Source organism: Papio anubis, chromosome 4, assembly GCF_008728515.1.
Source record: "Papio anubis isolate 15944 chromosome 4, Panubis1.0, whole genome shotgun sequence".
In the NCBI taxonomy this organism is placed as follows: Eukaryota; Metazoa; Chordata; class Mammalia; order Primates; family Cercopithecidae; genus Papio; species Papio anubis.
In genome coordinates this window covers 68,487,260-68,511,062 of record NC_044979.1, presented here as the reverse complement: position 1 = coordinate 68,511,062, position 23,803 = coordinate 68,487,260, and the positions used below count along the sequence as shown (strand labels likewise).

Genomic DNA, 23,803 nt, shown 5'->3' with positions numbered 1-23,803 from the left:
ATAATTTCCTGGACACTTACACTCTCCCAAGACTAAACCAGGAAGAAGTTGAATCCCTGAATAGACCAATAGCAGGCTCTGAAATTGAGGCAATGATTAATAGCCTACCAACCAAAAGAAGTCCAGGACCAGAGGGATTCACAGCCGAATTCTACCAGAGGTACAAGGAGGAATTGGTACCATTCCTTCTGAAACTATTCCAATCAATAGAAAAAGAGGGAATCCTCCCTAACTCATTTTACAGCACCAACATCATCCTGATACCAAAGCCTGACAGAGATACAACAAAAAAAGAGAATTTTAGACCAATATCCCTGACGAACATCGATGCAAAAATCCTCAATAAAATACTGGCAAACCAAATCCAGCAGCACATCAAAAAACTTATCCACCCTGATCAAGTGGGCTTCATCCCTGGGATGCAAGGTTGGTTCAACATATGCAAATCAATAAATGTAATCCAGCATATAAACAGAACCAAAGACAAAAACCACATGATTTTCTCAATAGATGCAGAAAAGGCCTTTGACAAAATTCAACAGTCCTTCATGCTAAAAACTCTCAATAAATTCGGTATTGATGGAATGTTTCTCAAAATAATAAGAGCTATTTATGACAAACCCACAGCCAATATCATACTGAATGGGCAAAAAGTGGAAGCATTCCCTTTGAAAACTGGCACAAGACAGGGATGCGCTCTCTCACTACTCCTATTCAACATAGTGTTGGAAGTTCTGGCTAGGACAATTAGGCAAGAGAAAGAAATCAAGGGTATTCAGTTAGGAAAAGAAGAATTAAAATTGTCCCTGTTTGCAGATGACATGATTGTATATTTAGAAAACCCTGTCATCTCAGCCCAAAATCTCCTTAAGCTGATAAGCAACTTCAACAAAGTCTCAGGATACAAAATGTGCAAAAATCACAAGCATTCTTATACACCAGTAAGAGACAAACAGAGAGCCAAATCAGGAATGAACTCCCATTCACAACTGCTTCAAAGAGAATAAAATACCTAGGAATCCAAGTTATAAGGGATGTAAAGGACCTCTTCAGGGAGAACTACAAACCACTGCTCAGTGAAATAAAAGAAGACACAAACAAATGAAAGAACATACCATGCTCATGGAGAGGAAGAATCAATATCGTGAAAATGGCCATACTGCCCAAGGTAATTGATAGATTCAATGCCATCCCCATTAAGCTACCAAAGACTTTCTTCACAGAATTGGAAAAAATTGCTTTAAAGTTCATATGGAACCAAAAAAGACCCTGCATTGCCAAGACAATCTTAAGCCAAAAGAACAAAGCTGGAGTCATCACGCTACCTGACTTCAAACTATATTACAAGGCTACAGTAACCAAAACAGCATGGTACTGATACCAAAACAGAGATGTAGACCAATGGAACAGAACAGAGCCCTCAGAAATAATACCACACATCTACGGCCATCTGATCTTTGACAAACCTGACAAGAACAAGAAATGGGGAAAGATTCCCTATTTAATAAATGATGCTGGGAAAATTGGCTAGCCATAAGCAGAAAGCTGAAACTGGATCCTTTCCTTACTCCTTATACGAAAATTAATTCAAGATGGATTAGAGACTTAAATGTTAGACCTAATACCATAAAAACTCTAGAAGAAAACCTAGGTAATACCATTCAGGACATAGGCATGTGCAAGGACTTCATGTCTAAAACACCAAAAGCAATGGCAACAGAAGCCAAAATTGACAAGTGGGATCTAATTAAACTAAAGAGCTTCTGCACAGCAAAAGAAACTACCATCAGAGTGAACAGGCAACCTACAGAATGGGAGAAAATGTTTGCAATATACTCATCTGACAAACGGCTAATATCCAGAACCTATAAAGAACTCAATCAAATTTACAAGAAAAAAACAACACCATCAAAAAGTGGGCAAAGGATATGAACAGACACTTCTCAAAAGAAGACATTCATACAGCGAACAGACACATGAAAACATGCTCATCATCACTGGCCATCAGAGAAATGCAAATCAAAACCACAATGAGATACTACCTCACACCAGTTAGAATGGCAATCACTAAAAAATCAGGAAACAACAGGTGCTGGAGAGGATGTGGAGAAATAGGAACACTTTTACACAGTTGGTGGGACTGTAAACTAGTTCAACCATTGTGGAAAACAGTATGGCGACTCCTCAAGGATATAGAACTAGAAATACCATTTGACCCAGCCATCCCATTACTGGGTATATACCCAAAGGATTATAAGTCATGCTGCTATAAAGACACATGCACACGTATGTTTATTGTAGCACTATTCACAATAGCAAAGGCTTGAAATCAACCCAAATGTCCATCAGTGACAGACTGGATTAAGAAAATGTGGCACATATACACCATGGAATACTGCAGCCATAAAAAAGGATGAGTTCATGTCTTTGGATGGACATGGATGCAGCCGGAAACCATCATTCTCAGCAAACTATCACAAGAACAGAAAACCAAATACCGCATGTTCTCACTCATAGGTGGGAATTGAACAATGAGATCACTTGGACACAGGAAGGGGAGCATCACACACTGGATCCTATTGTAGGGAGGGAGGACGGTGGAGGGATAGCATTAGGAGATATACCTGATGTAAAGGAGGAGTTAATGGGTGCAGCACAGCAACATGGCACATGTATACATATGTAACAAACCTGCACGTTTTGTACATGTATCCTAGAACTTTAACAACACTAAAGAAAAAAAAAAACAACCTATGACAGCATATTGCTACAGTTTTTATTTACTTCAAGGCCCTTGGGCAAAGATAAACTTCAACAAGAAAATAGTTACAACTTCTGGATGGGATATCAACCTGAGCATATGTGTCTAAGTACCTCTGCCCAGTGCCTTAAGATGATTCAAATAATGTCCAGTAAGATATAAAACTAAGAGAAAACATGCATCATAGTTAGATTCTAGAGGTAAGTGATGAGTACATATTATTAGCTTAACATAGAATAATAGAAATGTCATCATGATCCAGAAATGCAGGGCAGATTCGGTATTACAAAATGAAACACTACTAATATCCAGAGTAACATATTCAAAGAGAAATATGATATGATATTACAGATGTAGAAAAGCATTAAACATAATTCTACATTGATTTTTAATTTAAATAATCATAAATGAGAAACAGAAACAATGTTTCTTAATTTGATAAAATATATTTACTAGAATCCTAAAGCAAATATCTGACATAATTGTAGAGCTTTGGATTTATTCTCATTAAAGTTAGAAGCAAGTCAATTGTATTAGTTTTCTATTGCTGCATAACAAATTATCACAAACTTAATAGCTTAAAACAGTATATATTTGTTAGCTCACATTTCTATGGCCAAATACATTGGATTGAAGATTTACATCTAAAAAAACTCATTCTTCTTATCCATCAGAAATAACCAAGTTACACTTTAGTAGATGGAAAATATACAATAATTTAAAAATATTAACTAGGAAATAACTAGAACAAAATGTCATTTATGAACAAGTAAATCTGTATGATTTGGAACGTATTATTTTTAATGAGGAGAACATTCAATATTGAAAAGATAGCTACAAAGTATTTACATATTTATGAAAGAAAAATGAAATCTTCAGTTATTCATGGAATGTGAATCAATAATTTTAAAATTTATACAGAGAATTTAAGTTCAAACATCATGAAAGAATGGACCCAAACCAACATAATTCTCTTCTCTTTTGGGAAGAACATAGTATAAACCATATCTTTAAAAAATTAAATGCATTGCTGAGCTAGAAAGAAAAAAATGAAACATTTCAGGTTCCAGTAATAAAGCTTCAGTACAACCAGATGCTACTGCAACCCAATGGGATGTTCATCCTGGCTGTAACCATTAATGCCTGTAGAAAAGGTCAACATACAACTATAATAATTTTCTACATATATTACAGACAATTAAAATTTTAATTTCAGTATAAACTTACTTTAAATAGCAAAAGAAACCTAAGAGAATATTTTTAACAATGTATATACAAAGTTTTTATGGGAAAAATTAAACAACTTTTTGAAGGTCATCAAAATGAACTAAAGATGAACGAATATCCTATGGTGAGGAATACTGATATCATAAATATCTTTTTACAAATTCATGTCATTACAAAACTCAAACTGATGCAATGCTAATAAGCAGAATTATAAGGATTAAGTAGCCAAAACAATTTTTAGACAAAAAAATCTTAAGAGCACAGAAAAATTTGCTGAACAGAACTTCAAGGCTTGCTGTAGTTTATGCTAAATAAAATAACATGGTATTGGCACAAAAATAGAGAACGCAATGGAACAGAAAAGAATATCTAGAATTATATAGACAAACCTCAGGATGAAAAAATATATACATTGTTCAATGAAGGATATTTGGTCATTTGGATATACATGTGAAAGATGATAGAACACATTCATCATCATATAATATATGTATAGTAACCAACCAAAAAAAGAAAACACGGCTAAACATTTAGAATGATAATAGCTAACATAGCATGCTGAATGTTGTACTAACTCTTTCATTTTGTTAACAGGTGTAAAACTCAGAACAATTCTGTGAGGAAAGTATTATTATTAATAGTGTCATTTCTATCTTTTGTCATTACAGACAAAGGCACTGAGACACCGAGTTGACTAACTACCTGATTCTTCAAAAGCAATGAGGTAATTTTGAAAGAAACAGACTGGTTTCAGAACCTGTGTGCTTAATCACTGTATACACAGAACTATCCCACTAGTGTATCTTCCCAGTAAACCTAGCAAAATACATTTGTGACATCATAATAGGAAATGGTTCCTTAGGAAAGGCATTAATACTTGAAACAGTGAGGGAAAATATAGATACATTTCAACAATTTAAGCAACTATGTAACAAAAGACTACAAAGTTCAAGTGAATGAGAAATCTCAGACTTTTACGTATGACCATTTTATCAAGTAAAATGGCAAGTTTATGAAGAATTCCCACAATGAAAAAAGGTAAATCTTCCAAAGGAAAAATAAGTAGATAATTTCAAAGGGAGGAAATAAGAGTCCTTGATAGATGTGTAAGTATTACAGCACCACACAGGGAATTACAAATCAACCGTTAATGAGATACTCTTTTATACTCATAAAATTATCTAAAAAATGTATAAACTAATAAAACTAAGTATATAGCCAAGGAGATGGGGCAATAGATCATTGCATGTTATAGCTAGTTGAAAACAAGACATTGGAGTCTACTCTGGAGAGCAATTCTACATTAGCTAGTAATGCTTAAATATGCATACGTGATTAATAATTCTGTTCCTTGGAATAGACCTGTACTCTCTAAATACGGTAGACAGTAGCCACATGTAGCTATTTAAATTATTTATTTAAAATTAATAGAATTGAAAATGTAGTTCTTCAATCTCACTAGCCATATTTCAAGTGCTCAGAAACCACCTGTTCCTAATAGAGACCATATTGAGCAGCACAGATCATAGAACAGTCCCATTATCACAGAAAATTCCTATTAGACTGGTATGGACCCTGAAGAAACTCTAATACATGTGTTTCAGAAAATTCATAAAATGTTGCATATTGTAGCTCCAAGAAAGGAAAGAAAGGAAATTATCTAAATGTGTATCATATATAATTGATAAATTAAAATGTATTTATCATAGAGTATAATATATGTTAAAATGAATTAATTAGATCTATATATGAACATAAATCTTGAAAAGTATTTTTGAAAACATAGAGTGATTTGCACACTGTGATACTATTTAGCGGAATTTTAGAAGTAATATTCGTTTTCATTGTTTTATACCTGTGGTTAAAGTGTGAGGTGAATACACAGTAAATTTATGGCAATGAAATCTCTTGGAATAAGAGGACAAAGGGAGGGTGGAGTGAGGACAGGTTTGTGGTTCTTTGATTTTATTAAAAATGCTTTAATCTTACAAAAATTATGGCATAATGAGGATTTATTTTTTAAATTTTTGATGGCGGGATCATGAGTATAAAATTAATTATTCTTTGTATTTGTACAAACTTTTTAAATAATAAACATAAAATTGATTTTATAATTACAAAGAACCACAATATAAATAGGATTTCTGCTTCCTCTTAGGCTGGAGAAATTTTCAAATGAGAATTTTTCCTACCCTAATAATGAGACTAAGCCAACTAAAAAAACCTTGTTTTTTCTTCTAAGGTCATCAGAGAGCAGAGTTTGCAAAGAAAACGAATGAACTAAATACTAAAAATGACTATCTCTACTCTCTAAAAGAATAGACACAGGATGGCTTTCATGCTTGACTGGTTAGCTGACAGAGAATTAAGTTGCAATAGATAACAAGAAAAGTGTAGATGATATAATTGTCTGTGTAGACTATCCTAAATAATTTACCAAAAAAATCATAATTACTAGGTGAATTTAGCAGTCTTAAAATACCAAATAAATATAAAAATCTATTGTTTTTCTATATAGTAACAGTGAATAATTGGAAAATGTAATAAAACTACAATGTTATTTAAAATAGTTTCTAAAACCATAATATAATTAGACATTTAGCAAATGTCTACTTGTCTGCCAAATGGCTGTCTTCTTTTATACTGCAAAGTGGGAAACATTGCTGAGAGAAATTACAGAAGACCTAAATAAATACAGATATATATCACACTCATGTATTGTAAGGCACCATATTATTAAATCTAACTCTCCTCAAATTGGGGTGTAGATTTAGTACAATCCATATCAAAATCCTAGCTTGCTTGTTTTTTTGTAAAAATGGACAAGATGATCTGTAAAACATACAGAAATGTAAAAAGACTAGAATAGCCAAAAATCTTGAAATGGAGGAACTGAGTTCTAGTACTCACTACATCTGAATTTCATTATTACATTAAAGCCACAGGAATGAAGACTTATAGGCTTATAATTGTTAGGATTAAAAAGAGACAGAGACAAGGGATGGGAGGCACAGCTCCACAGCTCCACAGGTTTGTTGGAGGAAGATACTTGCAGAGGGGGACACCAGTGAGTGCCAGAGCCCAAGCCCAGCTTATAGACGAGGGCAGTTATAGGTCCGGATGGGAGTAGGGGAGTGTTGCAAAACAGGATGGGGTGGTGTGGGTAGCTACTGATAAGGGAGAAATTTCCAGTGGTCAAGCCATTAGGCCTGAGATCTGCCCAACAGGATGTTTCTCATGGCCCAGGCCCCAGTGGAATTTTTCACTCCATCCAGGGTATGTAAAATGGTGGGGGTCTACAAGATGGTGAAGCTTGGGCTAACATTCCTGTCCTTCACTTTGGTATAAAAGGAAGGGGACATGGCTGCTTCCTTCCAAATAGGGGTATTGGTATTGTAATCAGGATTCAGGTTTGGAAGTGGTAAGTGTCCGACTTCAGAGTCACTTTCCTGAAGGCACTGACAATGAACTTGGAGGGGGAGGACAGTATCAATATGTTTCTGGGTAGTTGCCTGGATAAGAGAGTTCAGCCTTGGGAGATGAAGTGAGATATAATGTTAAGTATGCACTGGCCAATTGTTAGTAACAGAAGGAAAAAGGTTAGGGGCCCAAAGAAAAGGGCAACCCACAGCATCCATTTTAGAAGGGATGACCCTTGCCACTAGGAGTTTGTGGCTTGACATTGGATTTCTGTGGCCCTATCAAAGAGCCTGCGGGCTGCGTCATGAACAATGGCAGATTCATTAACATAAAAACAGCATTCTTCTCAGAGATATATACATGTGCCCCCTTTCTCAGCGGCTAGTAGGTCTAAGACTCACCAGTGAATTGCCAATTCCACATGTAGCCTTCAGTCAACTGGTGTCCCCACAAGGCGGGCACCTTGGCCAGCTCCCTAATCAAACCAAATAGCTCTATACTGCCACCTGTCTGCAAGTAGTCCTTGAGCTGGAGCAGCTGGGCAGGACTGGGTGGAGCAGCATCGTCCTGCCCTCCTTTGAGCATTTTCTGGAATTGCTGCTTCGGGAACAATTGCCTCCATAAAGTTAACAGCACTTCATTGGGTTGTCTATCAATTTTCCCTCTGGCAACCCCAGCCAAAATCAAATCAGTCCACATCTGCATGTGGGTAACCTGCTGGGACCCCTTCTTGTCCCACGAGGTGGCCCCCTGCAAAAAGCATGCCTTTCCCTTTTTTATGGCACATATCCCCAGCCCCACCAATGGCCCTCTGCTTCCCCTAGGGCTGCCATGGCAGTAGTCACCTCATGTATGTGGCATCCCACACGGAGTGAGGACAGCAGTCCCTAATTTGCATTCCACGCTGTGTATCTGGGTCTCCAGGTATTCTGCTTGTACCTGAAAATCTCTTACCTGTGCTGCATCCCACAGGGACTGAGTGTGCACTTCCTGTAGTGCAGTCAAAAATGCCCATCCAACTCTGCTGGGAAAGGCATGCTCCTTCTCAGTGCTCTGTGCTTCCAGGTGCTTCAGTGCCTTCTCCATACTCAGAGGGGACCCATCCACCACCACCTATGTTTTCTTCAGAGCCCATCCTAGCAGCACAGTTCTGTATCCTGATAACTACACCAATTGTCAGGTTCCAACTGGAGCTGGGGCCTGAGGGGAGCTGGTGGATGGGTGGCAGGTAGCTGAAAGAACACTAGAGGGACTGTAAGCAGTTGGAACATGGCTTTATTCTGTCTCTCTCCTACAGAGTCAGCAGTGCAGGTATATATCTCACAGACAAAAGAGGCTCAAAGCCAGATATGAGCTCACACAAACAGGTTACATTAAATGGCTACATAAATGTGATTACATAGTGCAGGGGTTTGTGCACCTGCACTCCAAACCTGCTGTGACATGCTGTACCAGATATCTGCCTCAGTCTACTCCTGACTGAAGCATAGCCATTTTCCTTACACCCTCTTGGACATTGTTCTTTTTTTTTTTTTTTTTTTTTTTGAGACGGAGTCTCGCTCTGCCGCCCAGGCTGGAGTGCATTGGCCCGATCGCAGCTCACTGCAAGCTCCGCCTCCCGGGTTCACGCCATTCTCCTGCCTCAGCCTCCCGAGTAGTTGGGACTACAGGCGCCCACCACCGCGCCCGGCTATTTTTTTGTATTTTTTTAGTAGAGACGGGGTTTCACCGTGTTAGCCAGGATGGTCTCGATCTCCTGACCTCGTGATCCACCCGTCTCGGCCTCCCAAAGTGCTGGGATTACAGGCTTGAGCCACCGCGCCCGGCCAAGGACATTGTTCTTATTCTCCCATATTGAAAAGTTATCTTCAAGGACAGCTCTGGTGAGTGGCTGATAAGGTATGTTAGTGGGGGGAAGCAGTGAAGGAAGTGTGATTTTGTAAAAAAAGGAAATAATGGATTTTGTTCACTAACAGTCACTGTGAGTTGGAATAAGGGCTAGGCAAGAGGAAGCATGAGAGAGAGGAGTTATTGCATTCCCTCCAATGGAGTTCTGAGTACATGTGAGTGTCGCTTATACAGAGAGGTGGGGAGGAGATAGAAGAAGTGGGTGCTGAGATGGAAGGGGGGCAGAAAAATCACAGTAGATTTTTGAAGGCTGAGGAAGAGCCTGTTCAGTGATTTATTTGGTGATTTGATGATCCTGAGATGGGTTGAAAGTGAGGATAGAGTTGTACAGGGATGGAGGTAGACTGCCCACCAGAGTCCCATGGTTGGGGTTGGAGAAAGATCTGCAAAAGCAGAGGAGGACCTGAGCTATGAGTGATGTCTGGGTGGAAATGAGACTTCCAATGGGTGGTCTGGGGAAATTTGCCTGTATTAGGGATAGACCAGGAGTAAGGAGTCATAGGAGGGTAACAACCCTGCATTTGTAGTTTTGAAAAGAAGAAAATGTCTGTGGTGGGAAGGTGTTTAGATGACTGAAGATATATAAAGTTTCTGAAAATGGAACAGCCTTATAAATGAGGTATAGGGTCATGCTAGACCGGGTCCAGTTGCATAAGTCTGTGGGGATGGCAGGAAACTGTTGGGTTTGTGTGGATAGGCATATTCAGCAACTAGAGGAGAGGGGCGACTGGGCTTGGTTAAGGAGGTAGTGCATTAGGTTGGCAAAGGGTGCCCAACTATCAAAGGTTGGGGGTGGGGACTTAGAGCATCTCAAAAACAAAGAAGACAAAAGGAGAAAAGGAAGATTTGAGTAGGAGTGAAATTTTGGAAGGTGACTTGCAATCATAACTCCTGGATTAGTGTGAGAAATTGAAGTGGACTGTTTAGGGACATGGGAAAGGGATACCAGGAAAGATCTGAAACAAGGTACAGAATGAAAGATTTAAAATTGGAGATGGAAAGTGTTATGGGCCAGAACCTTTAGGGCTGGCAACCTCTGGAATTCTTGTTAAGTGCAGTGATTTGAGGGAGGCAGAATATCTTTGGGGTAAGGAAATTTTTGGATGTGGGTCTGATGCTCTGTTTAGTTTGGAATGGTGTATCCATTGTGGAAAAGTTGCTAGCTTTGCCACAGTGGGAATAGCTAGGATAACTTGGTGAGGACACATTTACTCAGGTTGGAGAGGGAGGAGGAGTCTGCAATCCAGACCCAGTCTCCAGGTTGCAGGGACTGGGAGGAGTATTCAGAAGATCAGCCTTCAGGCTTGGGCAAGTAAGCATTAGTGTACTGTTTTATTAGATGTTTAATAAAGTGTAATGCTGGCCAAGTACCCCATATAGACAGGAGGGGAATAGAGAGAGATTCTGGAGGATAAAGGGGTGCCTGTACATGAGTTCAAATGGGCTTAGGCTGAGGGGCTTGCAGGGAATGGCTTGTAAATACATGAGGATCAATGGGAGAAGTGAAGTCCAGGCCATCTTAACCTCTAGGGAGAGTTTGGTCAGTTGTTGCTTTAAGAGGGCATTGGCCAGTACAACTTTACCTGAAGATTGGAGGTGGTAAGGGATATGGAAGACCCATTTGATGTTTAGAGCCTCTGCCAGCTGTTGGTTAACCTATGAAACAAATGCTGGCCTATCATCTGGCTGGATGGAAGAGGGGAGTTCAAACTGGGGAATAATGAGTGAAGAGAATAGAAGTGACAGTGTGTGCCTCTTTGGTGGTAGTAGGAGAAGATTTTGTTTATACAGAGGATGTATCTACTATTGTCAGAAGATACTGGACCAGTTTTACAGGGGGCATGTGGGTGAAGTTGATTGACCAGTCCTGTTCTGACAGGTGTACTTGGGCCTGGTGAGTGGTGAAAGGAGGGGCCTCATGGTTCCCTGAGGGGAAGTTTGAGTGCAAATGGAACAGGCCTTAGTAATACCTTTGAGATTGGCAGCCATGATGGGAAAATGTATATAAGTTTTTAAGAGCTGGAGTAGCAGGCAGTAAGTGGCATAGAAATGGTTGTGTACATATGAAAGAACAGAGGGTTCCTGGGACTTAGGCGGGAGAATTTTGTTATTGAGGTAGAACCATGCCCCTTCCTGAATGGTGCCAGCCTGGGCGAGTGAGGTTTGTTCCTCCTGGGTATATACAGGGTGTATGCTGGGAAAAAATGGATAGTAGTCAGGGATTATAAGAGCTGCCTGCTAGGCTACCGAATCCACCAAGGTGTTCCTCTTAGCAATAGTGTTTGTAGCCTTTTAATGTTCTTTGTAATGGATAATGGCAATCTCTAGTGGTAGTTTAGCTGCCTCCAGCAGCTTACGTATTAACCTGCCATTTACTTTGGGGGTTTCTTTGGTGGTCAGAAAACCTCTTTCCTGCCAGATTAGGACATGAGAACATAGGATATAGTATGCATACTTAGAGTCAGTGTACATATCAACCCTCTTTCCTTTTGCTAGGGTGAGGGCCCTGATTAGGGCAACTAGTTCCACTTATTGGGAGGTGGTATGGGATGGGAGGAGGTTGGACTCCAAGAATCCATTTTTTATCAGTGATGGTGTAGTCCACTGCAGGATGTGGTTCCTTAAAAGCACTTCCATTAATAAACCATGTAGGTGTCCCAGGTTAGGGGTTTCTGCTATATGCTGGAAAGGTGAACGAAGGGAATCTAAAAGGTCCAAGTAGGAGTGAGAGAGTTCGGAGTTGGAGGTACTCATAGGAAGGAGGGTGGCCAGGTTGAGAGCTTTGCATCTTTGGAAGGTGACTAAAGGTTGATTATGAGTAAGGCATGTATTTGCTGTAGGCAGGATGGCAGTAGGCTGTAGGCAGGATGGCAGTAGGGAAAGGAGGGAGCAATGGCTCATGTGTTCCTGTAGGTTACGAGAAGATGCAACAGTAATGTGTTAGCAGATGCTTAGGTTTTGTGCTTCTGAAGCCAGCAGCATGGCCACATCCAAAATCCTTAAACAGGCTAACCTTGGAGGACAGAGTCCAGTTGTGTGGAGAGGTAGGTAGTGGCTTGTGGGGCATTGCTGTATGTCAGACAGAGTAGCCCAAGAGCAAGGCCTTGGTCGGAATAAACATACAGAGTAAAGTGCTTGTTGGGGTTGAGTAGTCCCAGTGCTGGGGCCATTAAAAGAGCATTTTTCAGTTTTTTTGAAATGGGAGTTAAAGGGAGAAGCTGAGTCCAGAGTTTTTAGGATGGACCCACATGATGCCATGTAGAGCGGCTTGGTCAGTAAACTGAAGATGGGAATTCACAGCTGGAAGTATCCTAGAAGACCCAAGAAGAAGAAGAGGTTTTTCTTTGTATAAGGAAGGGACATGTCCCGAATTAGCTTTTTGTCAGAATGATATGGCCTGAGAATTAGGGGTGTAAACCAAAAATAAAATTCTAAGGCCCCCCAACCATCTAAATGGACTTCCTCCTCACTCAGGGCTCTTAAAATTTAACTGGAAAGACTAGTTCAAGCCATGAAGGGAAGTGGGGGTCAGACATGCCTCATTATAACTCTCTGGCATTAACATCAACACAGACTTTAAGTCTGATAAGAAACATTTTACAGCCTGTTCTCTCTGAAGCCTGCTAGCTAAAAGCTTCACCAGCATAATAAAACTGTTCTCCATAGCCTCTTATTGCAACACAAACATTTATTTCTACTGATCCCAGGTCTTTAGATATAACCAATTGTCAACCAGAAAACTTTTAAATTTACCTATAGCCTGGAAGCCCCCTCTTTGAGTTGTCCCACCTTTCTGGACCAAACCAATGTATTTCTTAAATGTACTTGATGTGTCATGTCTCCCTAAAATGTATAAAAGCAAGCTGCACCCCAACCACTTTGGGCATATGTCATCAGGACTTCCTGAGACTGTGTCATGGAATGTCCTCAACCTTGGCAAAATAAACTTCCTAAATTAATAAGACCTGTCTCAGATTTTCCGGGTCTACATTTGGTAACCACAGAGGGATTCTGAGTGAAGATGCCCCTGACCTTTTACGAATCTCCTATTGGTACTGGTACCAGCATGAGCTAACTTTATGGCTCAAACCAATACTACAATTTGCTGAGGTCTGAGAGCACCCCCTCGAGAGAATCCGTGATCTCCAGAAATTTGGTAGCAATCTAAAGATTATTTTATTGTGTAGCTCCTCTTTTTTTTGGGGGGGGGAGTTTTACTTGCTTCCAACAAGGAAGCCAAGTTTTCCTGCTTCCATGAGGTTGTAAGGCAAATAACCTCTTTATGGAGTTTACGCTCACTTCCAACAAGGGAGATGAGTTTTGTTTTGTTTTGTTTTGTTTTCATGCTTCTATGATGGTAAAGAGCAGTCTACAGCCTGAAACCCATCCCTAGGTAAGTAAGTGAACTGGGGTTTGTCTTGGCTAATGTTGGCTAACCACCAGTCGGTCTTAATTTCTCCTTACCATCAGAGTGTTCAGTAATCATTAAAGTTGTGTGATTATTTGTTTTGCTGAACAGTTTTTGTTTTTTGTTTTTTTTTTGGTGGTGTTATTTGTTTCTGTTTTTGTTGCTGTTTTGGTCTTTTTCCCATTGGGCCTGAAAACTCTATTCAAGACTTGATTAATATAGATAGATAGATATATCTATATCTATCTATCTATCTATCTATCTATCTATCTATCTATCTATCTATCTATATATGTAAAAGAAGCCCAATGGTTATAAGTCAGCTTAATTAAAGCTTACATCCAAGATATGTGTGTGTATATGTGTATGTGTCTATGTTTGTATTTAAAAGACTTTCAGGTTTTTGTTTTTGTTTTTATTTTCCTAGGACCTTGTCTTTTTTTTTTCCAGCAAATTTTATTTTTCTTCTCAGTTAACTCAATTCTGTTTTCTTCATTAATATCTATTGTAACAGAGACTACTCTGGGGATTTTTAAGGAAGAATGCAGTTTAGACACTTAGAAACGTCTCTGTTAAAAAAAAAAAATTAAGTCCACTGTAAAAGTATCATGTGGTCTAACTTCAAAGTAATTTTTCCTTTCTGGAAACCCAGGATTCAATGTGGGCTCTGCCCAGAGCTCGGAGATCCATTTAAAAGATAGGTAATCCCTATCTAAATAAAATTAGTCACCTTATACAATCCTGTGATTGATTTCTATAATTTTATGTTTAATTTGGCTAAAACCAATAAAGGTCATCTCTCTCTAACAACACCAGACTTTTTCCCTCTGTAACTTATGATATAAATTTTGCTACTTGATTTTCACCTGAGTCATTTCCTTTAATATGCAAATTTAAGGTTATTTAGCTGACAAACTGCCTAGGGTTGTGAAGATGGTTATCAAGAATTTGAAAGTCTAAGGAAAAAAATGTGGCCTTTATTAATTTATAAAATGTACTTCTATCAGCATGCCTAAATACATCTATGTATTTATGTGTTGTGTACACAGTTTCATTACTACAAATATATAAAAGATCTCTAATTGTCTTAAAAAATAAAAGTGTTTAACAAAAGACTAGTCAAATGCTTTTTCAAGTTCACATGACTTAACTCTTTAATAAAGAAGATGGCTCAAAAATTATTGCTAAAATAGTATTAGCAATGTCTTAACAATTGTTAACATTTAGTTAGCATTTTTTAATTAAATGATTTCCTGTTTATTCCTGCAGAATACTATAAGATTTGCCATAAGGATTATAAAAATATAAAACCCAGCCCAAGGCAGAATGATTTTTGCTTGTGTATACTTATAAAATATTGTTTGCTTAATGAAAACAGCCAAATCCTGAGATACTGGAATAAATACCCCTACATTTAACCATAAGTTTTTAATTAAGCAAAATACCTGAAATTCACAGCCATAAAAATGTTTAATAGGAAAATAAATATTGGCTATCATAGTTTTTTATAAATAACCTAGGTAAACTATTAAATAATTGAATCAGGTAAATGTAATTGAATAAATACGTATAATCAATCTTTTCATGATTTAGGATCTAAGGTTATTAATTGATTGTAGGTATTTGGGTAGTTTCCAATTTAAAACGTTTTTAAAATTTGAAAATGTTCTTATTAAAAGATAAATATCTTTGTCTAATTCAAATCTTATTTAAGGGTTATATGTAAGCCAGGTAAAGGAATCAGGAAATAAAATATAAAGAAAGTTTAAAATATAAAGAGGTATTTTTTATAAAGAAGGTAAAAGGAAAGTAATTTTATGTAAGAAAGAATGTTATGTGGTGAATTTTTGCCCTAAAATAAAATGACTAGGTTGTTCAAGAAAAAGGTATATTTAGGCCAAAACAGAAATCCTAAGCATGTTGTGAATGGTCTATATAAGTCATAGTAAGGTTAGTAAAAAAAGGAAATTTTAAAGGGGTTATATAATTCAGTTGGCTATGATTAAAAATGAAATTATAATAGTCTTTCTAGAGATGCATTTTTGAAATTTAAAAATGCACTAATACTAAACTAAATAATTGGTTAAAACAAGATTTTATTACAAATATCAACTTATTTTAATGCAAGACGTTTTAAACTTTTTAAATTCTAAAATCTGCCTCTAATATTCTTCAGATTGATATCTTAAAAGTGCCACTCTTTCTCTTTTCAAAAAGCTTTGACCCAGCTCCTGTAACTTTTACTAATTACCTAAAGTAAGGGAGAAAAATCTTTTGAAAACAGGCAAATAAAGTATCTTTTGGACATTCCTTACACTCTGCATGCCTGTTATATCTCTGTTTTTATGTGTCATGTGGAAGTTATATTTCACTGCCAAACTACATGAAAGAACTCTAATAGAATAACTTAAAAAATGTAAGTGCTAGGCCGGGCGCGGTGGCTCACGCCTGTAATCCCTGCACTTTGGGAGGCCGAGGCGGGCGGATCACGAGGTCAGGAGATCGAGACCATCCTGGCTAACACGGTGAAACCCCGTCTCTACTAAAACACAAAAAATTAGCCGGGCGCGGTGGCGGGCGCCTGTAGTCCCAGCTACTTGGGAGGCTGAAGCAGGAGAATGGCGCGGACCCGGGAGGCGGAGCTTGCAGTGAGCCGAGATCGCGCCACTGCACTCCAGCCTGGGCGACAGAGTGAAGACTCCGCCTCAAAAAAAAAAAAAAAAAAAAAAAAAAATGTAAGTGCTTATCAGATAGGTAGAAGCTAGCCCAGGTGCCTTTTAATTCACATGACGTTGGCAATCTTTGGTAAAATTAATTTGGTAAATCTAATGTCAAAACTCTCTAGTAATTTAAAATCATAAAGTCATGTTAAACACCTGCAGTATTTTTTCCACTGTAAATTTGAGTTACTAAAGAATTAAAATAGTAGAAGCATAAAATATGCTTTTGGTAAAATTCTATAAAACACAAGGATGTCGATTTTCAAAAAATGTAAGTTTTTTGGGGGTAAGAAACTATTTAAGAGTTGCTTTATAATAAAGTAAATTATACAAATAAAACTACATGATTTTTTTTTTAAAGCCAGGGAAACAAAAATTAACTTTGAGCTCTGTAATTACCAAGAAAATAGTCAATATGTGGGAAGGATAAAACCCAGTAACTATTTAAAAACCAAAGGATATAATGTAAAGTAATTGTTCCATTTTATAGATTGGCATCATTCAGCTTCTTTAAAAAAAACTTTGCTATAGTGGATTATAAAATAACCACCTTAAGGAGATAAACCACTTTAAGGTTATGTAAATAACCATTTAATTTTAAATGCTATGGAATTTAAGACCTTGTTTGGATGAATACAGAATCCATAGCTCATTACTGAACAATCACTGATGAGTATATGTGATCCGAATGCACAGGGCGTTATTCCTGAAAACTCAATCACCCTAGTGGGTCAGATAAATGTCACTGTAAGGTTTGTTTTCTCTGAAAAGAGGACTACCCAACTCTCCCTATAAATACCAAGTAAAGCACCCCAGATGAAGTAGTTTCATATGCAAGCCATGTTGGACTAGCTTTATAACTGGGATACCCTCCCATCAAATATGCCTATTACCCAGATCATGGTAAATGTGGGGGTTAAGCAGGCCCCTTTTTACATAGGTGCCCTCCCACAGGAATCATAGGACTGTTTAAGGAGCCTTATCAAATTTATTGTCCCTCATGGGTCTTATAAATGCAACTCCCTGCTAAGAAACTAAATCCTTTGTTTTTCACCAGAAAAGGTAAAATAGTCTGGAGATTTAAAAAACAGTCCTGGGATCAGAACATAATAACATACAGGTTAATAGAATTATGAAATTTAAGATGTTTAAATAAGCTTTATGTAAGGTAATTATAATCCCTTTACTTAAAAGTCTTATGGAAATGGATACTATATCTAACTGAGGGATGTTTCCCCAGTCTCATTCTATAAAATGAAGGCATATAAATCTGTTCTTTTAAGAAATGTTAATTGCACATGCTAAATAGGAACTAGTAAATTGCCTAAGCCCACAAAATATAAAGTAAAGCTGGAGTGCTAGTTGAGACAAATCCTCCATTGCATAGCCCTTTATGTGGAGCTTTTATTGGGGCTCATGGCAAAATCTGTGAGTATTTTTCAATGACAAAGACTGAACTAGAGAATTTCTGTTTGGGGCATTTACTGCCTTGCTATGGAATATTAAATGAAACTACCCCTATGCTAATGGAAATCATGTTTCCCAAAAGAGTGTTCCATCATAAAATAAAAATGGTTTACATAAAATCTTGCTGCCTAATGAACAGAAAGCCTCTTTCCTAGTTCTAATTATGAGGAGCTACTAAATTCTACAATGCCTAGCAGACAGGTCTCATGAGGTGTTTGGTTTGTAAATGGCTTTTCCAAGGCAAACACCTTGCTTTAAAAGTTGCTGCTCTGGTTAAAGAAGAGTCAAAAAAACATTTTTAAAAAAAGTTATTTGGGTAAACTACGTTTTTGTAAGCAAATTTACCTTTCTCTCTGAGTTCTAAAATTCAGATTGTAATTTTATAACAATATAGTTATCTGCATAAGTTCAATAAGAGTCTTTTGGAACACTTGGAGACATTGATTATTTTACTAAGACTTTAACTAAAATAGCATATTTTTAGATAAAGTTCAGGCAAGGCCAACTTAAACAAAGCCTATATGGCCAATCAATTCTTACTGCATTCAATGCAAAATAACCAGGCCAAATATAATAAGCCTGAAACTTATTTTGCACGCAAATTGGTCTTGCTATAATTTCTCCCTTAAAAAAGAAAAAAAGCCGCTTGAGAAATTGTTTCAAGGGAAAAGCATAACACTTAATACTAAATTTCAGCCCTAACTTTTCTGAGTGCAGATTAAATCATTATTTATTGGCTACAATAATCCTCTAGAGAGTACCAGATTATAATTTTTCTTCATATTTTTAATGGGTGACCTAGTGAAATACGTTCCTTTTTCCATCCTTACAAATAAATTACTCTTATAATTGTCAAATTACAAATTTTAGTTATGTCTCCTTGTTTTACTTTCAAAGAAATAAAAATCATGGAACCATATATATGAATCTCCCTCATTTGACCTCCCACTGGGCCTGGATCTGTTTCAGTGAGAATGCTCTGCTGTTAAAACCATAAAGCATCCTTCCTCCAGGCTCAGAGACTATCACAGGAGAGGTGGGCGCGTAAGATTGTAAGGGCCAGTTTTGAGGGATGAAATTAGGTCAAAGTCAAACCCTCCAAATCAAGAAGGGGTTGAAAAATGCCTAAACCGCTGGTAAGACAAATTTAGCTGCCTTCTACAATATTATGTGTCACCTTTGCATCCACCCCAACCATAAATCATTTTTCTGCTTACTATGGAATTAAGTAATAAATTTTATATTTTAAAGTAAAGTATTTATTTACAGGGTAAAAATACCCTGTAACAAAGCCTCCTGGGTACAATAATCCAGTTATAAGTTATGAAAATAAATCTATCTATATATGGATATTTTCCTTTTTTCAGAACAATGCTTGTGTCTGTATATAGCTAATTGCTATATCTATAACAAAAGCCAAGCTTACAGTGGCTCAAGTCATAGAAGTTAGAAATAAGTCAGTGTTATAATTTTGCCTTTTGGTTTTGTTCATTGGCTTTTTACTTAAAATAATACTTTTAAAAGATAATGAATGCCTGTCCACATTCATTCCTATCTGGCCTAGGACAATTAATTGGCTGTAAATCTTTTGACTCTTAAGGCCCTTGGCTATAGGGAGTCCCACTGAAGGACAAGATGGACCCGGGGCAGGCAGTCACGCCACCCTGGCAATGCTATTAATAAAAATAAAAATTGCTGGCCTTTGAAGTTGCCTCTGGCAAATCTTGTCCAGAAGGCGGGGGTAGGGGGGAATGTAAACCCAAAATATAATTTTAAGGCTCCCCAACCATCTAAATAGACTTCTTCCTCACTCAGGGCTCTTAAAATTTAACCGGAAAGACTGTTTCAGGCCATGAAGGTACGTGGGTTTCGGACATGCCTCATTATACGTCTCTGGCATTAACATCAACATAGACTTTAAGTCTGATAAGAAACATTTTACAGCCTGTTCTCTCTGAAGCCTGCTAGCTAAAAGCTTCATCTGCAATTTAAACCTTTGGTCTCCACAACCTCTTATTGCAACCCAAACACTTCTTTCTACTGATCCCAGGTCTTTAGACATACTGAACCAATTGTCAACCAGAAAATGTTAAAAATTTAACTATAGCCTGGAAGCTCCCACTTTGAGTTGTCCCGCCTTTCTGGACCAAACCAATGTATTTCTTAAATGTACTTGATTGATGTCTCATGTATCCCTAAAATGCATAAAAGCAAACTGTACTCCAACCACCTTGGGCACATATCATCAGGACTTCCTGAGACTCTGTCATTGGTGTGTGTCCTCAACCTTGGCAAAATAAACTTCCTAAATTGACTGAGACCTGTCTCAGATTTTCTGAATCTACAGGGGTTAGGATGAGCCCAAGGTAGGTGACCTGGGTTTAGGCCACCTGAGCCTTTGTATGTGAGACCTAATATCCATGAGTATGTTGAAAGTTTAGAAGCTGAATGGTGTGTTGGATAGATAGGTTAAGTGAGGGGCTACAGAGAAGGGGGTTATTGATGTATTGGAGGAAGTTTTAGGATAATATTTTATGCATATATGTGACAAATAATTTTTATTCAGACTACTAACAACTACTATAAAAGAGGTAATATATAGACCAAGAAGCCACTAAATATATGGGAAAAAAATAAGTAGATATTTTACAAAAGAAATCCAAATGGTCAATAAGCACACAGAAGAGTGTTTAACATTAATTATCGGAGAAAGGCAAATTTAAAACTACACTGAACCACTAAGCACACTTACTAAAATGATTCCATTTAAAAAGTCTGACATTAGATGTTGGAAAGGATGTGAAACAGCCAGAACTCATACTTTGTTGATGAAAAAGTAAAGCAATGCAATTTGGGAAACTCTTAGGCAGTTTCTTCACAGCTTAACTTACATTTTCTCTTATGACCCAATTCTATTCCTAAGGATTCATCTCCCAAAAATAAAAATGTAAGTTTACAAAACAAAAGCCTTATATAGGAATGTTTCCAGCAGCTTCATGCATAATAACCCCCAACTGGAGAAACCACAGCTATCTATCAACCAACAGATACAGTCACACCATGGCATACTACTCACTAATACAAAGGCATGAACTATTGGTATAAATAGCAGCATGAATAAATCTCAAAAATATCAAGCTGTGTAAAATAACCCAGAAAGAAAAGAGTACACACATACTGTATAAATCCCTGCATATGCATTTCTGGAATATGTGGAATTAGTCATAATGGTGGAAATAAATCAGCAGTTGTTTCTGTGAAGTTGGATTATGGGAGGAAGCACATGAGAAGGAACTTCCTGGGATGATGAGAATATTATACAACTAGAGAGGGATAGGGATTGCATGGACTTACACATTTGTTGAAACTTTTTGAAATGCCACTTAAGATCCCTGCATTTTACTATTAGTTAATTCAACCTGCTGAAGCAAAAATGGCTCTGGAGAAAGGTAAAGAGGCAAGGAAGAGTTTATTGAGCACTATTGTCGAAGGGGAGTGAAGCCAGAACTGAGTCTAAACTCAATTCAGCTGAAACTAACAGCAGGATTATTAGTAGCTGAGGTGAAGGAAGATATTTCAGGCCATTTGTGTAAACTTCAGACAGGATGTAGTTTTACAAATTGGAGCAAGTCTCCCTCTAGACAGGAAGTTGTTTCACAAATTGGAGCAAGGCTTGCTCTAGTCAGCTTTCACAGACACTGGAAGATAGGGGCACTATCATTCTTGATAATCACATTTCAAAGGGATGGCTCCCAGTTCTTTGAAAAAGATAGTCCTGGATAAGAGGCTTTTTAAAAAATTTACATCTCAAAGGGCAGAAAAAGGATTTTCCATTGAAAGTTTTCTAAAGCAAATGCTCTAAGGAAAGAGAGGCCGGGGGTCTAGCTAGAACAGGAAGAAGCCTGTCTAAAACATGGTCCAGCTGAAGACATTCAGTTTGTCCTAGTCATCCTTCAACAAAGAGTCACTTATTTCCTAAAATATAAAATTTTGAAAAAGCACAACAAAAAACAATAGAATATTTTAGACAAAAGTAAATGCTGCATGTATTTGACTGGAAACAATGAACCTGCCATTTAATCTTATGGACACCTGCCATTAAAGTTTATCACAGGTCATGGGCAGAGTGACAATGCTTATTTGAGTACTGTGGTCATGAGCTTTGTCTCTATGAGTACATGACGGGGGTGATCCCAGAAGTTTGCTGACTCTTTTGAAGAATAAATTTTGAATATTTACTCAGTGTCTGATCTTGGTTATACAGTGAACAGAACAAATGAGTTCGTTGCTCTCACAGAACTAACATTCAAATGGAGAGAAAGATGGACCATAAGTAAATCAAATAAACATAACATCCAATTAATATTAGAATAGATAAATATGGTATTCTAACATCAGATAGTTATATTCAATTACTGAGAAGAAATAGTGATATACTGAATACTGACAAAGCTGAGAGTCAGTAGGGGGATCTTTCAAGAGAAAATGAAGTTTGACTTGATACCTGATATAGTTTGGCTGTGTCTCCACCCACATTTCACCTTGAATTGTAATAATCCCCACATGCCAAGGGTGAGGCCAGGTGGAGAAAATTGAATCACGGGGGTGGCTTCTCCACACTGTTCTTGTGGCAGTAAATAAATCTCATGAGATCTGATGGTTTTATAATTGGGAGTTTCCCTGCACAAGCTCTCTTGCCTGCTGCCACGTAAGAGGTGACTTTGCTTCTCATTCGCCTTCATCCATAATTGTGGGGCCTCCCCAGCAATGTGGAATTTTGAGTCAATTAAACTTCTTTCCTTTATAAATTACCCAGCCTTGGATATGTCTTTATTAGCAGTGTGGGAACAGACTATTACAATACCTGAATGAAAAATATAAATTTAGGCATTTATGCAAAGAAGAAATATACAAATACTCAGAGAAGATGGAGTTTGGCTTCTGTTGGAATAGAAAGAATACTAGTTTGTTTGAAAGTCAGTGAACAAAGCAAAATGTGAGACAAATTAGATCAGGAAAGTGGCAGTGGCTTAGAACGTATACATGTATGTTCCAAATAGATCCCTTTGGCTGGCCTTTGAGGAATAAGTTTTAACAGGTTCTGAATGAAAACAAGGAGTTCATTTAGGAGACAAATGTAGTAATTCATACAAACAATGATAAGGGAGGTAGAAGAATACAATCCAGTAAACTAACTATATGGGAGAGGGGGTGCTGGCAGCATGAAGGTGGTAGAAAAGAGTCAAAGCTATCTGCTACATTTTTGGTCTGAGAAAGTGTTGATAAAGGTATCATGAACTGAAAATGTGGTGGGGAATCAAAGAAAAGTAGCTCTGGACAGGTAGAATGTATCAAGAACTCTGTTTGAGGCATGTTCAAGTTTGATATGCCCTTTACACATCCCAGTAGGCATGCTGAGTAGGAATTACACATAGTTGGAACTCAGGAGAATGTGATTAAAGGCCACAGTCAACACAATTTAACTTGTTCAATTGACACCCGACAACAAGGAAGTTTTCACGAATGGTCTTGTATCTCTGTATTGTTCCTACCATAAAATGAAATAAAGGATGAGGTATTATCTGTCCTTTTTTTTCCCCATTGTTAACACTATCAAAAGTTAGTTGTGTGTGTGTCTGTGTGTGTGTGTGTGTGTGTGTGTATGTTTTGGAGGGATGGAGTCTTAAGATTTTAATGAGGATACAAAGGTATTTTTAAGTAGATACATTGCAATGCAAATGTTCTGAACCTCATTTTTTTTGAGATGGGGGTCTCATCTTGAATTTTAACTCCCACAATTTCCACATGTTGTGAGAGGAGCCTGGTGGGAGATGATTGAATTATGGGGTCTGGTCTTTCCTGCGTCGTTCTCTTCACAGTGAATAAGTCTCA

At 37.6% G+C, this 23,803-nt stretch overlaps 1 long non-coding RNA gene across 1 annotated transcript in view; it reads left to right on the top strand.

The window, feature by feature from the left end:
* LOC108585090 overlaps positions 1 to 23,803 on the top strand; it is a 122,105-nt gene that overhangs the window by 85,666 nt on the left and 12,636 nt on the right. The window contains exon 3 of the long non-coding RNA XR_002521102.2: positions 4,657 to 5,026. This is a non-coding gene — a long non-coding RNA (uncharacterized LOC108585090). The remainder of the gene's footprint in view (positions 1 to 4,656; positions 5,027 to 23,803) is intronic.